We start from the raw sequence: 19253 nt of genomic DNA on the forward strand, positions 1-19253 counted from the left end.
TTTAAGTAAGTAATGTAAGGAAACAGGAAATAAAGCAAGCAAAATTGCCGAAACTAGCAAAAAAAAATTTTATTTTGAAGACTAAACAGAGAGCGCAGAAGATAGTGCAATAGAGCTTGTAAATATAAAAGCATCTTCAGATTTAACGACGTATAATATACGAAATGTATTACATAAATGCTTACAATTTTTGTTTTCGAAATAAAATTATTAGCGGTTATAAATTACATAACAACCAGTAAAAATATTCTTTACAAAATACAATTTTGAAGAAGAACCTCGTTGCAGAGCTCTTAACTTGTAAAAGTTGGGATTTATGGGTTTTACTTGAACCAATATACTTGAACCGTCAGTGAAGAATTTACTTGAACCGTCAGTTGGGCCTTTCTAACGTTACTACATTTTTCAGGCGATTGCTTTAAATGGTTTGCTTGAGTTAGAGACAGTTTTGTCACCATTAAAATACTGTATTATTAATCCAAAAAGGCATTAGCACAAAATGTGTTATTAGTCTCGACACGATGTTTTGCGTAATTCACTATAAACGTCTGCATTACTTTTCAAATTGTTGCCACCAAATATTATCGTCCTGTATTATTATTTTAAATAATACAGAATGTGCATGTTATATATCTATGTTCTCTGCATTGTAAAAAATCAACGGTACCTGCAGCCATAAATTTTTTTCAATAACGTAGTCCACCATCCGAACATGTACATCCGAAAGCCCGAAATTTGAATGTCGAATTTTATATTTTGCAAAACTTTAATTAATTTTTGCTTAACAACCTTGATGTTTAAAAGCGAGCACTGGCAATACTGTACGGAATAAAACATTTTTATCTCTAGCTTTTGAGACTGTATATAGGAAATTCTAAAAGTATGCTGCTTTTAAATATTTTGTGTTTTTGCTGTTCAATTGAATTTTATGTCGCGTAAGTACGAAGAACATGATATTTAATAAATACACAAAATGTTAATAAAAAAAATCTGATGTGTACACCACATGACTTCCTTGTACGGAATATTAAATTATACGCATTTTTTCTTGCATTTTATTTAAACTTATTACATTGAATTAAACCTACTTCGCCGACAGCGCATAAACCAAAATAGAATAAATGCATTCTTTAAAATTCACTTTGTTTACCATAGCGACACTCTGGCGCTAGGTTTACTTAACACTATTATATTTCATTCATATTATAACTCAGAATGCACAAAATGTATATCATTTAAAGAATTATCTAATCGTTGCCACGTGTTCTATTCAAATACTATAATAAAGCTAGAACTATGTATAAAAGAAATTAAGCAAACAAAACAAAACAGAAACAGTTTTTCACACACGATTGAGTATTTCTCATTTAATTAATTCAGTTCTCACTTCGCGAGAAGGCAAAAATACATAAAAACTCAAAATATCTATATTAAAAATTACGAAGTAAATCTCAAACGCTTATTTCCTCAAAAAATTCCAGAAAGAATTAAGCATGATTTAATTGGCAATAATAAATGAATGCGTTATCTTTGTTGTTGCGAAGCTAAGTTTCTCTAGATTGGCAACAAATCCACTAGTCTCCTGTTTCAAATGTGAACATCAATGGATGCCATTAAAAACAGGCTTAGCGGCAATTAAACAACTTTAAAATTGCTGATAATTCTAAAAATATTGCGCACAGATTTACTAAAGGCATAAAATCCTTAACCGGAAGATAAAAACAACATAATACAATCATTTTTTAAGCAAAAAATGTACAATTTACAAACATATAAGAGTAAAGAAACTGAGATCACTGAGCCGGGTAATAGAGTGGATATATATATATATATATATTTATATACGTTTGGTGCTGACGATTGCAACCAAAATACGAGGTGCACATCTACATGTTATAGCAGTCCTATATACAAAATTTCAACGTTTTTGAGGCTACTCGTTTTTGAGTTATGCGAGATACGTACGTACATACGTACATACGTTCGTACAGACGCCACGAAAAATTCTCTTCAGAATTAATTTTAAAGCAGTTTTATAATTTTTTTGAAGGAAAAGAGTATTTTATTCTGTCCTTACGTACAGATATGACGCAAAAACATCGTTAAATTACATTCGATAGCGGTCAAAATGGATATTTTCGTTGAAATAGGCTGCCTGAAACTTTTCGCGATTACAATACTTCCTTTTTACTTCGTACAAGGAAGTAAAAAGACAAAAAGAAATTTTTGCATGTCATCTTTCTAAAAAAACTTAGCGTTGATATGATGAACCAAGAAAGACCGTAAAATTTAGAAAAATGTATGCCAACAACTAACACTGCATTGGGAGCTCTAAACATATGTTGATAAGCTGCTTTTAAAATTTTTGTAATTTTGCCGTTGTCCGTAGAGGTCTTTTTAAGGGAAACTGGCTGCATATGGCGTAATTGCAAAGAAAATGATGCTTAGTAAAGCTATAAAAACAAAAGAAATGGGTTAGCAGGAGTGATTGCAACAGTACATTAGTAGACTGTAACAGCAAGAGTGTAAGAAACCTTAACAAATTTCTTTTGGGTGATCATTAAAACCTCAACCCTTCCAGATTTTTTTGCTCAATGTCCAACAGTTTCAAGTTTTACAGATAACAATTCTTCGACTATATTTTCCTTTGAAAACACTAAAATTAACAAAAAAATCATCGTCAGCAGTAATACATTTGGCTGTCCGAATAACGATGTGAATAGATATTCAGCCCTTTTTGAATAAATTATTTTATATTTAGAAAAGTTTGTGCCATTGATCATGAGGAATGCTCAAGTTCTTGTGCTTATGCGTGTGCATGTTCGAATAATTTGTAATAATTCATGAAAACCACAAGTTTCTGAAAAGAAATGTAATCCACTGCAACTTCTTAGAGATTTCAAATGATTGAACATTCATATATTATTGAATTATTATGCCAATATTCCGATATTGGCCCACCAGCGACCGAACGGTAAAAGCCGCCGAACACTGGTAGTTCGAATTCGAATACCGGCTAACGGGCTGGCTGCATGGGCGTTTTCGTGGTTTTCTCCATGTGTAACTTGGATACGAGCCAGTTTCCCTTAAAAAGACCTCTACGGAGCATACCCCCTTTCGTGTAGTGCCTAAGGGCGGCGCACGAAATAAGTAAAAAAAAATATTCTGATATTGCTTCTATAAAAACTTATGCTGCTTAAATATAAGTTAAATTTGATATTTTTTTTACCCTAAGTGAAAATGGATTAAAGTAAATCAAGATCTAAGATAGAATTTATTTTCATGTTACATGAATGATTATAAACCGATTTATTACAGATACAAAAACGAAATTACCCAAATGTAGTAATTTAATCAGAAAAAGGAAGTGTCAGACATATATCAAGAAGTAATAATCTTTGCGTGGTGTTGTTAATTTATTGCATATGGCAATGCATGCAAGTTTCAACCACTCAACATTTATTTGCTCTTATACGATGATATTTAATTTTAAATCTTCTCATTTGCTTCGCAGTTTATCTATTATAAAATGCTTTAAGGCTTCTCATTCTCCTATTTTCTTTTCTTAACCTTCCGCCCCCGTTGACGACTTCTTTTTCAATGTCTTTCTATTCTTTCAGTAGCGTAATGCCTTACCACTTCTCTTCCCAGTGTTCCAGAAGCTATGCATCTAAAAACCTGAATGTTAAATTTAATCCACATTGAATTTCTCATTACCGGATGACAAGAATAAATTCAGAGTTTTATTTTATTTCACACGATTTACGCAGTTAATTTTTGCAGAATTCTTCCATTGTAGGAATTCAGAATCTGATAATTTAGCGCTAAAGCTTCGAATAAGTTAAATCTTCAATGGTTATCAACTTTCCCCAAACAAAAAATGTTAGCTATCAGAGCTGTCCAAAAATTGACAAGTATATCTTTATTGGCATTAAGATGTAAGCTTGGGCAAAACTTGCTAATTTCATTCAAACACGATAGCCATCTACTTTACACAAACATCTTATTCATATATTCGTTAACTATGTTTTAGAACAATATCATTTGCTCTAGATTTATGAAAGTACACTGCCCTCTAAAAGTTAAAGAGCAGCATGTTTTTCAAAGCTCACCATTATAAAAATATCAGTAACGTTTAAATTCACAGTTCATATGCATGACAGTAAAAGTTTAAGAAAATATATGCAAAAACAATAGCTACCACTTTTATTTTATAAAAACGAATACTTATATAGGAGTTGGAGAAATAATGCAAGTATCTGAAGTGTAGCGTCAGAGAGCTTAACTACATCATTCAACCTTTAACACATATTCGCCATGCTTTAGTCTCTTTACAGTCACACGAATAAAAAAAATTTTAACTTTCACTTTTACTATATCACGGTATTTCTTAACATTTAAAATAACAGTTCACATTGTATATAAGAACATATTAACATGCCGTTAATTTTATATATTTGAAAACATACATCAGTAGTACATTGTTAACTTCTATTCTTTTCAAAGCAAGTGCCAATTCTTTCTACATTGAAATACTAAATTTCAAAAAGTCTTTCAGACTAAACTTCTTTCTTGCTAGAATGTTTTAAATAAAATTTATACAATAACTTTTTACAATATTTAAGTCTTTACACAACGCTATTATACATCAACTTTAGTTTTACGCGCGAGTAATTGAAAAACATAATAAGAAAATCGGTCACAACTGATTTCTCGCCCTTTTGGCGATAAAGGTAGACCTCGCATGAGGTAAAACTTCTTGAAATCTGCCACTTGCAGTAAGAATGAAAGATTAACTTAAGTTTGCAAAGTAACGTAAAATTTTACTTATCTTTGTGATATTCGGACATCCTTCTCTGGGCCCAGTCTTTAAAGGTATTGTAGATAGTAGTTTGATTTATACTCCTTCTTGTACGGGCTCGCCCTTCAGTGCTTTCCTCTGGAAGCTTCCTTTTTTCACCAGTTCGGCCACCCTTGAATACCTTCTTTTTCTCCTCTGCTTGTGGTCTTGGCCGTTTGATGGCAGCTGGTCTTGGCGGAACCGGGAAACTTCTTTCGTGTTCTTGCTTGGACCTTCTTGCTGGCCGTTCAAATTTTCCTTGTAACTTTTCCTCCGCCGCTGATGGCCCTTCCGCAGTTCGGCGACTTTTGCTGCGGAGAGTCCTGTCGGATGAGTAGATCTTCCGTTTTAGAGCCGGGTTATAGTTGCCGTCATTTCTCCTGGCTCTCTTCACATACGTCGTCCTTCTCCCTTCTTCATTCTGGGGGTGTTCGTGAACTCTCTTTTCTGGACGGTGGAACGGCTTCTTTTTCTTGCTACCTTCAATTTTTCCGCGGGGCAATTTTCTTTTCACTTGCTCCTGCCACTTATTGGCTTGCCCTTGTACTTGTCGTTTTTCCACCTCTGGAGCTCGTGCCTGCGGTGTCTGCCGTGCCGGATCCTGCAAAAGATCTGAAAATATTTGCATTTTATTACGATCGAATTAGGGCTTGATTTGATCAATGTTTGCGGAACAGGTTTTACTATTTCTGGCTTTTAACACTACTACAGCGTGAGTTATTTTTTCTATAACATATGGTCCTTCAAATCGTGGAAAAAATTTGGCAGTTTTATCTTCTGGTGCTGAAGAAAGTGAATGCTTAATTTTTAAAACTTCATCCCCTACTTTATTAGTTACTCCCCGTCGTTTCAAATCATAATAGAGCTTCTGTTTTCTTTGTGCTACTTCCGTATTCTTCTTTGCTTCCTTAATTAGTTTTTCTATATCACCCATTTTAAATTCTGGGGCTCTTTGTTGCACATAAAATAATTTATCTAACGGTGTTATAATCTTTCTGCCTAGAAATAACTCAGCAGGAGTTTTGCCCGTTGTATCATGTTTTGCGGTCCTAAGGACGAAAGCAAATTCATTGACATAGTTATCCCAGCTTTTATGAAAATTTTTAACATAACTACGGATAATTTTCACTATATTTCTATTGACCCGTTCCGTTATATTTGATTGCGGCCGATACGGGACCATTTTTAAATGACGTATGCCCAGTTTTTGGCACATGTCTTCAAATACATTACTTACAAATTGAGGACCATTATCCGATATAAATTTAGGGGCGCCCCGTATTTTAAAATATATTTATTTAAAATAGAATCAGTAACTAATTTCGCGAAGGCTCGTTTTAAGGGAACAATTTCGGTCCACTTACTAAAATGATCAACCATAACAAGGAGATAGCGACTTTTATTTAACTGACTTTTTGGGAAAGGGCCCAATAAATCGATGCCAATTATTTCATTTGGAAATTCGGATTTAATACTATTTAGAAACCCGGCCGGGCGGAAATTAATATACTTAACTGCTTGACATGTTGGGCAGGACTGAAAATACGCCCTTGTTAACTTTTGCAGTTCAGGAAAGTAGACTGCCTCGCGTACGCTTTGGATAGTTTTTCCAATACCAGCATGAGAAGCTAAAGGGCTGTCATGGAGCTCCTGCAGGATATTTAATCTAAGACTAGTTGGGATAACAGGTCGAAATTCGTTGTTGGAATTCGTAGTTTTTGTATAAAATAATAGACCATCTATTAGTTCGTAATGAGCCGCCCTATTTCTTATCGCCACAATATCTTGGTGGCTAAAATTTTCAGGATCCTTCAAATACTCATAAATGCTTTCAAACTCAGGATCCTTACCCAGTTCAGTTATTACAGTTTCTCGGGAATTTATTGTACATGCTGTGAGCATTGCCAACTTTACGGTATTCCCTTGTTCATCTATTTTAATTCTTGATAGGGCATCTGCTACGATATTTTCCTTACCGGGGGTATGCTTGATTACCAGATTATATTCTTGCAGCTTGAGTGCCCATCATATTAACCTTGGGGATAAATTTTTCCCTGAGTACAATCTAGTTACCGCCGCATGATCAGAGTACACTGTTATCGGCGCCTTTCCAAAATAGACTCGGAACTTTTGCACTGCTAACAGAACTGCAAGTGCCTCTCTCTCCGTCGCGGAATAGTTTCTTTGTGTTTGATTTAGAGTTCGGCTAAAAAATGCCACGGGCTGCTGATTTTGCGAAAGTACCGCTCCTACCGCATAATCCGAAGCATCCGCTGAAATTTCTAAATTCTCATCTTTTTCAGGAAATTTCAACACAGGGGCTTGCGTTAATGCTTGCTTTAATTTTTCGAAAGCACTATTCGCTTCGGCCGTCCACGAGAATCTTGCCTTTTTCCTTTTTAATTTTAACAATGGTTCAGCAATAGCTGCAAAATTTTTTATAAAGGACCTATAATATGAACAAAGTCCTAGAAAAGAAGAGAGCTTCTTTGCCGTGTTTGGAGTCGGATACTTTTGTACAGCGATTATTTTTGATTCGTCTGTTTCTATTCCTTTCTGAGATATCTTGTAACCTAAATATTTTAATTCAGGGGCTGCAAATTTGCACTTTTCGACATTAACTTTTAGACCGGCCTCATTTAATAAAGAAAACACCTGTCTTAAATCCTGTACATGTTGTTCGAGATTATCACTAGTAATAATGATATCGTCTAAATAGATAAATGTGGACTTTCCAAGAACAGGTCTTAACACAATGTCCATGCATAGCTGAAATGTTGCCGGGGCCCCTGAAAGGCCAAACGGCATACGCAAAAATGCATAAGTGCCAGACGTGGTTATAAAAGCAGTCTTAGGCACGTCCTCAGGCCTAAGCCCTATTTGAAAATAACCAGTCGTTAAGTCTAAAGTCGTCATAAATTTGGTTGATTTTATGTTCCTTAGAATTTCTTCTATAATCGTAACGGATATACCGGATATTTAGTTATGGAGTTTAATTTACGGTAATCAATAGCGAATCTCCATCTTTTTGGATGCGTCAAAGGATAGTCATTATTTTTCTTACATAAAACCACCGGGCTAGCATAACTACTTGAGATGGGCGTTATGATCTTTTTACGTAGCATATCGGTAATATGCCATTCTATAATTTTTTCTTTATTCTTATCATACCGGTATGGTTTTTGACGAACTGGCATTGCATCTCCGGTGTCAATACTATGGTTAGTAACCTGAGTAAATCCTGGAATATCACTAAATAACGAAGCAAATTCACTTACCACTTGTCGGATTCTTCCTTGCTCGTCATTAGAGAGGTGGTCAAGTTTTAACATCGGCGGTTCAGCGTTTTCTGTACGAACTGGTTTCATTGTCAACTTAAGGGACGCTTCATTAAAATCCAGCGTAGCTTGTGAAGGTATTCGTGGTTCATTTCTGTTTACTGTTACAACTTCGCTAAATCGAGACGAGCAGATGAATAAAACAGAATTAAAGTTCTTACCTTAATAAAGTGTAATCCAAGCTGCAGAGGTAAGGAACACGATCATTATATTAGCAAACACAAAATAACATATTTATTAGGTATATGAAGAAAAAAATATCTAGAGATGATTACAAGCGTTGTTTACTGTCCATTGCATAACGCGAGAAGTGAGTCATACAAAGAGAGAATGTTTCTCGTTGTTTTTTGGATCAAGTCCAATCACAGTTAGCGGGGGAGAGTGGGGGATGTACAGCCTCATCGCCTCCGTTATTAATTGCTCCACAATCTCTCACTCGATGAGCTGTTCTATTCAAAGTAAACCCGATTCCTTTCAATAAAAACTCCAGCTGTTGTCTGGGCAAAGGTTTTGTGAACATGTCTGCATACATCATTTTACTGTTGCAGTGTATTAATTTAACAATCCCTTGATTTTGCAGATCACATACGTAATGATATTTCACATCGATGTGTTTGGTGTAACTGCTTCCTTTCTCTTTTCGGGAAAGATTTATGCATGATATATTGTCCTCGAATACGATTTTCGCTTCCTGTTGAGCGAAACCTAAGTCTCCCATCAGTTGTCTAATCCATTGTAGCTCCTGCAGTGTTAAGGCTAGAGCGATGTATTCGGCTTCTGTCGAAGATAGGGCGACGCAATTTTGTTTCTTGCTTCCCCATGATACCGTACTGTTTCCGATTTGAAATATATATCCGGATATGGATTTTCTGTCAGAGGTATCTCCTGCCCAATCAGCGTCACTGTAAGCTCTGATGACTGGTGCACCATTGGATTTTAGATGTAATTTGAAATTAATTGTAGCTCTCAAATATCGTATGATTTTTATGATACCGTTCCAGTCCGATGTTGATGGATTTTCTACTTTTCTGCTAAGTATTCCAACAGAATTTGCTATGTCAGGTCTTGATACTGTTGCTAAATATAAAAGTGCTCCCACTGCTTCCCTATACTTTCCATTATCGGGAAAAATGTCATCCTGGTTGTTTTGGTTCTTCGTAAAATTCGTAGTCATGGGTGTATAGCTTAGTTTCTTTGGTGACTCTCCGTCGAATTTTTCGATCATACTATTAATCTTGTTAGCTTGATGAAGTTTAAAGCTTCCGCCTTTTTCTCTTTCGATTTCAATTCCTAGATATGTAGACACTTCTCCAAGATTTCGAATGTCGAAATATTCTTTGAGAATTCGTTCAACTTCTTGAATTGATTCACACTTGTCGCTCTCGACTAATATGTCATCAACGTAAACGATTATGTAAGTTCTTGCGTTTTTCTCGATTAGTGTGAAGGAACATGGATCAGCCTTTCCTTGAACGTATCCTTGTTTGCGCAGGATTTCAGCTATCTTGTGATTCCAGTTTCTGGCTGCTTGTTTTAGTCCGTAGATACTTTCATTCAGTTTACAGACTTTATTTGCTTCTGAGGCAGAGATGTAGCCTTCCGGTTGCTTCATATATATATCTTCTTTCAGATCTCCATATAGAAAAGCTGTTTTTACATCGAAGTGATTTACGTGCATTTTCTTTTGAGCTGCTATTGCCAAAATAGTCCTTATTGTTGTATATTTTACGACTGGTGCGAATGTTTCGTCGTAGTCGTGCCCAAAATTTTGGCAATATCCTTTAGCTACTAAACGAGCTTTATATCTGATAATGTTTCCTGAAGCGTCGGATTTTGTTTTAAATGTCCATTTGTTTCCAATTGCTTTCTTTCCTTTTGGAAGATCGACTAGTTCCCATGTTTTGTTCCTCTTCAATGCTTCCATTTCTTCTTTCGTAGCTTTTAACCACAGTTCCTTTTCTTTGGTAGGAAAGGTTTGAAGTTCTTCCCCAGTCTTTAGGAACTTTGATTTCTTCGTTCTTAGCCATGTATGAGAATCTGTTTGGTGGGATTCCTTTAGTCGTTCTGTGGGATCTTCTCGGTAATGGGGGAATTTCTTCTGTTTCAATTACTTCCTCTGTAATATCATTTGGACGTGGTTCTGTCAATTTATTTTCTTTAAAAGGCCATTCTATTTCCTCATGCTGATCATTTAATTGACGAGGCATTTCTTCTTTTTTGTTTTCATTGAATATCACGCTTCTTCTGATCACGACGTTGTTTGCATGTGGCATGTAAATTCTGTATCCTTTAGTACGGTCACTATATCCAACAAGAATTCCTTTTTCTGCTCTTTCGTCTAGTTTGCTTCTTTTCTGCTTTGGAACTCGACAATAAGCTGTGCTGCCGAAAACTCTGATATGGCTTAGGTTCGGCTTCTTATTATTCCATAGTTCATACGGTGTTTTTTCAACTGATCTTGATGGTAGCCTGTTTTGTAGATAGGTGGCTGTCATTACGGCTTCACCCCAAAATTCTCTTTTGAGTCCTGAATCGAGTAGCAGGCATCTTGTCATTTCCATTAAGTATCGATTTTTTCTTTCTGCTCTACCGTTCTGTTGCGGTGAATATGCTACGGAGGTTTGATGTTCGATTCCCTCTTCCTTTAGATAGTCTTCAATCTCTTTGCTTGTATATTCTCCTCCATTGTCTGTTCTTAAGACTTTTGGCTTCTTTCCAAATTTGTTCTTCGTCATGGTTACAAATTGTTTTAACTTGGAAATAGCTTCATCTTTTGTAGCTAGCAGATAGATCGTTGTGTATCTCGAATGATCGTCGATAAATGTTATGAAGTATTTCTTTCCTCCTAGTGATGTTGTACCGATTGGTCCACAAATATCTGAATGTATCAAGTCTAGAACTGATTTTGCTCTATAGTTATTTAGCTTGGGATACGGCAATTCAGTCATTTTTCCTCTGATACAGCATTCGCATTCTTTTTCCTTTTTGGCTTCTCCGTCAATTCTTATTCCGGTTGCCAGGTCATCATTCTTTAGCCTCTTGATTGCTTCATAATTTCTATGTCCTAGCCTTCTATGCCAAAGATCTATACTATTTTCTCTTCTTTCTGCGGCTGCAATTTTGGCTGTTTTTCTTTGCGATTAAACTACGGTATATAAATTTCCTTCTGCTTTAGCAATTCCTATGGTTTTATTTTTCTTCTTTATTCTGCAAATATCTTCTTCAAATTCAACTGTAAATCCTTTCTTTGTAATTTTTCGTACGGATATCAATCCTCCTTCTAGGTCAGGAACGTACAGAACATCTACGAGTCTCACTTCTATTTCATTATCTTCGTCGTCTGTACAGTATAAGTATCCTTCTCCTATACCTTCGGACTTCATCTGCGTGCCGTTAGCAATTGTTATCTGCTCAGTTTTGCTTCTATCCAATTTGGTGAAAAAGTTTATGTTATCGGTCATATGACAAGTAGCACCTGAGTCAACTGACCAGTTTGAGTTTAGAGATTTTCTTTCTCTGGTGACTTCGAACGTGTAATTCTCAGTCTTCTCATGATTCTTATTTTCGTTTTCATCCTCATGTGTATCCTCGTTTACAGCAACTTTCGTTTTCTGTTTATTTCCATAATTTCCTTTATTCGTTTGCTTTTCATTCTTGAAAAATGAGTTACTTTCGTTTTTATCTTTTTCTTTGTGATTATTTAAAAATCTGCACTCTTTTTCTAAGTGTCCTATTTTTTTGCAATAATTGCATCTTCGTTGATTTAAATGCTGGAATTTTGTGTTAAAATTCGTTTTGAAGGCAGTCGTTTCTTCTGCTCGCGTTACTTCTTTTCTTCTCAGGCATTCGTCGATGAGTTTCGTTTTTACGTATTCCAGCGTTAGTTCTTCTTCTGGGCGTGCTTCTAAAGCTGTAATGAGATTTTCGTAGCTTTTTGGTAAGCCGCTTAGTAAAAGCGCTGCAATGTGACTGTCCTTTATTTCTTCACCGATTCCTCGCAGTTCGTCTACGATTTCGAGCATTTTGTTGACATGTTCTTCGAGTTTGTATTCGTTTTCTGCTTTTAACGTATACAACTTTCTCAGAAGGTAAAGTTTACTGGAAAGATTCTTTCTTTCATGTATTTTCTTTAATTCATTCCATATTTCTTTGGCTGTTGTTTTATTTCTTATGTGTACGATTTGGTTGTCTTCTACGAGTAAACTAATGGTAGCTTGTGCTTGTTCATCTCGTTTTCTCCATTCGACGTTTATTTCTTTTGGTGTATCATCTACTATTAAATCCCATAAATTTTCCTTTTTCAGGATCATTTCAAGTTTGTATTTCCATACTTGATAGTTGTTATTGTTTAGTTTCATGATCGAATATTTATTTTCGCAGCTAGTAGCCATTTCTGCTTCTGTATTTCGAATGCGCAGTACGCAACTATGCAGTTTTGTTTCGCTTTTGAAGACAGGCTTGGCTTTTCCTTTTTCGGATTATCCAGCGATGATTTATGGTAAAGTATCTTTTCTGTTTTTTTATTCTGAATGGCTTATCTCGATGTATTTTATGCGTTTAGTTGAAGTAAACATATTTTCAGTCTCATAATCTTTTGTTGAAGGTATTCGTGGTTCATTTCTGTTTACTGTTACAACTTCGCTAAATCGAGACGAGCAGATGAATAAAACAGAATTAAAGTTCTTACCTTAATAAAGTGTAATCCAAGCTGCAGAGGTAAGGAACACGATCATTATATTAGCAAACACAAAATAACATATTTATTAGGTATATGAAGAAAAAAATATCTAGAGATGATTACAAGCGTTGTTTACTGTCCATTGCATAACGCGAGAAGTGAGTCATACAAGGAGAGAATGTTTCTCCTTGTTTTTTGGATCAAGTCCAATCACAGTTAGCGGGGGTGAGTGGGGGGTTGTACAGCCTCATCGCCTCCGTTATTAATTGCTCCACAGCTTGTGCTTCTGAAAGAAAATCTATTCCTAAAATTATATGTGCTTGCAGATTCTTTACTATAAAAAACATCACCTTTACTTGTTCGTCCTTGATACGGATATACAACGGTACTTTACCTACGCACTTACATTTTTCTCCTTGCGCCGCTAACACTGTCGTATTATCCGAATTATATATGCGGTATTTGCGAAAATACTTCCTAAAAAAATCTTCTGCCACACAGGAACACTGCGCGCCTGTATCCAGGAGTGCGGTGGCTGGGAAATTATTCACCAAGACTTCAATCTTCGGAAGAGTCAGATTTTTCACCATTACTGTATTTAACTTCTAGGAAGAGGGGTTTTCTTGGCCTTCGGATTTCCGCACCCTCCCGTCAGCAGAAATCCATTTTAGTTTAAATTATTTTTTCTTTCCGTGCTTTCCTTCTTTTTCCACTGATCTTGAGACTTTTTTCCTGGGTTGCTATTGAACTGTCGACGTTCGCCGGCTGTTTTTGAATGCTCGGGTTTCCTTGCCCACTGATTCGCTTTGCCTCCGTAGCCGTGTGTTTGAGTTTGCTGTAGTCTTGGCGTACCTAATTGGTTTCGCTGTTGATATTGGCGTCTTCTTTCGACGTCCGCCGTTCTTCTACTTTCAAACTGGATTGCTAGCTCAAATAACTTTTCCAGTGTAGTCGGATTTCTTAATTCAATAAAGTCTTGCACTTGGGGCAGTAACCTCGGCAAAATCACTTGAATTATTTCAGGATCCGGACGGTTTCCATACAAGAGTTTGAAGACGTGAATTTTTCTTAAAATAAAACTTGAGAGGTTTTCGATTCTTTGTTGATATATACTGAAAAGTTCCGTTTCTAATTTCGCACGATCCCTTACAACAGGGAAGGCTTTTAGTAGGGCAGTCTTGAAATTTCCGTAAGTATAGGTGGGACTTCCTGCTTGACCCAAGAGACTTCTGCCTATACATTTGAACCAGTTAAGCGCTTGGCCCCTTAAAGCGCTGGTAGCTAAGGTAACTTTTTGAAACTCGTGCACGGGGTAGAGCATGAAGTGGTCATCCAATTTTTCCAAAAAACTGGTTACCGGTGAGTTTCCATTAAATGTTGCTTCTGGTTTCATCGAAGCGCGCATGGTCTGGACGATGTAACCAAATCCTTCCAGGGCGGCAGCTGGCATTTCTGGATTCTGAGCCGTTCTGCAGGCAGCACAGGTTCTTCTTGAAACTCGGCCATGGTTATTCTTCTTCGATGGGCGCCACTATCAGGGTCAATGTTCCTTCTTACCTTCTTCGGGAACATACAAGGACCTGACTCGGAACAGAGAGCTTACTAAAGCTATATTCACTAATTGTGGTAAGTAGACAGGATACACACGAAGGGTATACAAAACCCTTTATTTTTCTCTATATACAATAACTTCCGTACTTCGGAATACACTGACCCGCTACTTGGGGTCTAACGTAAAAGTATAAAAATAAAACTAAACTCTAATTTAACTTTAGAATAATAAACGTGGAAGATTGGCCTTATAATAACAGGAAGAGTATGTAGTACAGAGAACTGTGAACACTACAATACGTTTTAAAATTTATCAAGAGGATTAAAACCTCTGGCCTGGAAGGCAAACAGCAACTGCGTAACTTCTAAGGTAAGCGGCCTGCTTTGACTTAACTGCTTCCTCTCTCTCGCTTGGCAAAAAGCCACAACTTAAATACTTGGCGTTCGCCAGACAAACTTTGCATAAAAACCTTAACGCTTATAATTCTGGCCGGAAGTAGAAAATAAGAAGTGATAGTAAAGATTTAAAATAAAATAAACGTTAGTAAAACTTAAGATCCTTACATACTTCCCGCCAGAGTTAATTAGTTTGAAACTGAGGTCTAAAACGACGTTGTTGAAAACTTTTAGCTCTAGAATCTAACGCGAGGCCAATCTTTTACAAACATACTTCGCTAGAAACTAGAAATTTAAAAGAAAGAAATTTGTTTTTTTACAATAGCAGCTCCCAGGATACACACTTTTTTTTCATCTGTACTGCATCTAAACAGGAGCTTTTATTCAATTCTGGTTCCTTCCAGAGATCTGGAAGGAAAACTAGTTTAATGAAATGTTACACAATGAAATGGCAAGTAACATATACAATTATACTTCTCTTAACATTCTTATTTCATTCACGACTATTTTAATTATCTCTCCCCGTGCTCTCTGACATGTGTTGTAAAAGAACACCAAACACGAATGTGTTCCTGTCTACGTGTTCCACACTTCCTCCTACAATCGAAACACTAACGTGTTAAAATTCAACATAACAAGACCTCTTAACACACCCTAATTTCAACTCTAAACCCTGAGGTACTATTCTGAAAGTGGCTAACTCTAAAGTGTAGCGTCAGAGAGCCTAACTACATCATTCAACCTTTAACACATATTCGCCATGCTTTAGTCTTTTTACAGTCACACGAATAAAAAAATTTTTAACTTTCACTTTTACTATATCACGGTATTTCTTAACATTTAAAATAACAGTTCACATTGTATATAAGAACATATTAACATGCCGTTAATTTTATACATTTCAAAACAAACATTAGTAGTACATTGTTAACTTCTATTCTTTTCAAAGCAAGTGCCAATTCTTTCTACATTGAAATACTAAATTTCAAAAAGTCTTTCAGACTAAACTTCTTTCTTGCTAGAATGTTTTAAATAAAATTTATACAATAACTTTTTACAATATTTAAGTCTTTACACAACGCTATTATACATCAACTTTAGTTTTACGCGCGAGTAATTGAAAAACATAATATCAAAATCGGTCACAACTGATTTCTCGCCCTTTTGGCGATAAAGGTAGACCTCGCATGAGGTAAAACTTCTTGAAATCTGCCACTTGCAGTAAGAATGAAAGATTAACTTAAGTTTGCAAAGTAACATAAAATTTTACTTTTCTTTGTGATATTCGGACATCCTTTTCTGGGCCCAATCTTTAAAGGTATTGCAGATAGTAGTTTGATTTATCCTCCTTCTTGTACGGGCTCGCCCTACAGTGCTTTCCTCTGGAAGCTTCCTTTTTTCACCAGTTCGGCCACCCTTGAATACCTTCTTTTTCTCCTCTGCTTGTGGTCTTGGCCGTTTGATGGCAGCTGGTCTTGGTGGAACCGGGAAACTTCTTTCGTGTTCTTGCTTGGACCTTCTAGCTGGCCGTTCAAATTTTCCTTGTAACTTTTCCTCCGCCGCTGATGAGACCTTCCGCAGTTCGGCGACTTTTGCTGCGGAGAGTCCTGTCGGATGAGTAGATCTTCCGTTTTAGAGCCGGGTTATAGTTGCCGTCATTTCTCCTGGTTCTCTTCACATACGTCGTCCTTCTCCCTTCTTCATTCTGGGGGTGTTCGTGAACTCTCTTTTCTGGACGGTGGAACGGCTTCTTTTTCTTGCTACCTTCAATTTTTCCGCGGGGCAATTTTCTTTTCACTTGCTCCTGCCACTTATTGGCTTGCCCTTGTACTTGTCGTTTTTCCACCTCTGGAGCTTGTGCCTGCGGTGTCTGCCGTGCCGGATCCTGCAAAAGATCTGAAAATATTTGCGTTTTATTACGATCGAATTAGGGCTTGATTTGATTAATGTTTGCGGAACAGGTTTCACCATTTCTGGCTTTTAACACTACTACAGCGTGAGTTATTTTTTCTATAACATATGGTCCTTCAAATCGTAGAAAAAATTTGGCAGTTTTATCTTCTGGTGCTGAAGAAAGTGAATGCTTAATTTTTAAAACTTCATCCCCTAATTTATAAGTTACTCCCCGTCGTTTCAAATCATAATAGAGCTTCTGTTTTCTTTGTGCTACTTCCGTATTCTTCTTTGCTTCCTTAATTAGCTTTTCTATATCACCCATTTTAAATTCTGGGGCTCTTTGTTGCACATAAAATAATTTATCTAACGGTGTTATAATCTTTCTGCCTAGAAATAACTCAGCAGGAGTTTTGCCCGTTGTATCATGTTTTGCGGTCCTAAGGGCGAAAGCAAATTCATTGACATAGTTATCCCAGCTTTATGAAAATTTTTAACATAACTACGGATAATTTTCACTATATTTATATTCACCCGTTCCGCTATATTTGATTGCGGCCGATACGGGACCATTTTTGAATGACGTATGCCCAGTTTTTGGCACATGTCTTCAAATATATTACTTACAAATTGAGGACCATTATCCGATATAACATTTAGGGGCGCCCCGTATTTTAAAATATATTTATTTAAAATAGAATCAGTAACTAATTTCGCGGAGGATCGTTTTAAGGGAACAATTTCGGTCCATTTACTAAAATGATCAACCATAACAAGGAGATAGCGACTTTTATTTAACTGACTTTTTGGGAAAGGGCCCAATAAATCGATGCCAATTATTTCATTTGGAAATTCGGATTTAATACTATTTAGAAACCCGGCCGGGCGGAAATTAATATAATTAACTGCTTGACATGTTGGGCAGGACTGAACATACGCCCTTGTTAACTTTTGCAGTTCAGGAAAGTAGACTGCCTCGCGTACGCTTTGGATAGTTTTTCCAATACCAGCATGAGAAGCTAAAGGGCTGTCATGGAGCTCCTGCAGGATATTTAATCTAAGACTAGCTGGGATAACAGGTCGAAATTCGTTGTTGGAATTCGTAGTTTTTGTATAAAATAATAGACCATCTATTAGTTCGTAATGAGCCGCCCTATTTCTTATCGCCACAATATCTTGGTGGCTAAAATTTTCAGGATCCTTCAAATACTCATAAATGCTTCCAAACTCAGGATCCTTACCCAGTTCACTTATTACAGCTTCTCGGGAATTTATTGTACATGCTGTGAGCATTGCCACCTTTTCGGTATTCCCTTGTTCATCTATTTTAATTCTTGATAGGGCATCTGCTACGATATTTTCCTTACCGGGGGGTATGCTTGATTACCAGATTATATTCTTGCAGCTTGAGTGCCCATCTTATTAACCTTGGGGATAAATTTTTCCCTGAGTACAATCTAGTTACCGCCGCATGATCAGAGTACACTGTTATCGGCGCCTTTCCAAAATAGACTCGGAACTTTTGCACTGCTAACAGAACTGTAAGTGCCTCTCTCTCGGTCGCGGAATAGTTTCTTTGTGTTTGATTTAGAGTTCGGCTAAAAAATGCCACGGGCTGCTGATTTTGCGAAAGTACCGCTCCTACCGCATAATCCGAAGCATCCGCTGAAATTTCTAAATTCTCATCCTTTTCAGGAAATTTCAACACAGGGGCTTGCGTTAATGCTTGTTTTAATTTTTCGAAAGCACTATTGGCTTCGGCCGTCCACGAGAATCTTGCCTTTTTCCTTTTTTAATTTTAACAATGGTTCAGCAATAGCTGCAAAATTTTTTTATAAAGGACCTATAATATGAACAAAGTCCTAGAAAAGAAGAGAGCTTCTTTGCCGTGTTTGGAGTCGGATACTTTTGTACAGCGATTATTTTTGATTCGTCTGTTTCTATTCCTTTCTGAGATATCTTGTAACCTAAATATTTTAATTCAGGGGCTGCAAATTTGCACTTTTCGACATTAACTTTTAGACCGGCCTCATTTAATAAAGAAAACACCTGTCTTAAATCCTGTACAAGTTGCTCGAGATTATCACTAGTAATAATGATATCGTCTAAATAGATAAATGTGGACTTTCCAAGAAAAGGTCTTAACACAATGTCCATGCATAGCTGAAATGTTGCCGGGGCCCCTGAAAGGCCAAACGGCATACGCAAAAATGCATAAGTGCCAGACGTGTTTATAAAAGCAGTCTTAGGCACGTCCTCAGGCCTAACCCCTATTTGAAAATAACCAGTCGTTAAGTCTAAAGTCGTCATAAATTTGGTTGATTTTATGTTCCTTAGAATTTCTTCTATAATCGTAACGGATATAGCGGATATTTAGTTATGGAGTTTAATTTACGGTAATCAATAGCGAATCTCCATCTTTTTTGATGCGTCAAATGATAGTCATTATTTTTCTTACATAAAACCACCGGGCTAGCATAACTACTTGAGATGGGCGTTATGATCTTTTTACGTAGCATATCGGTAATATGCCATTCTATAATTTTTTCTTTATTCT

The sequence above is a fragment of the Stegodyphus dumicola genome, chromosome 3 (assembly GCF_044657685.1).
Source record: "Stegodyphus dumicola isolate Sdum_Otavi_A_Nest chromosome 3, ASM4465768v1".
Classification (NCBI taxonomy): domain Eukaryota; kingdom Metazoa; phylum Arthropoda; class Arachnida; order Araneae; family Eresidae; genus Stegodyphus; species Stegodyphus dumicola.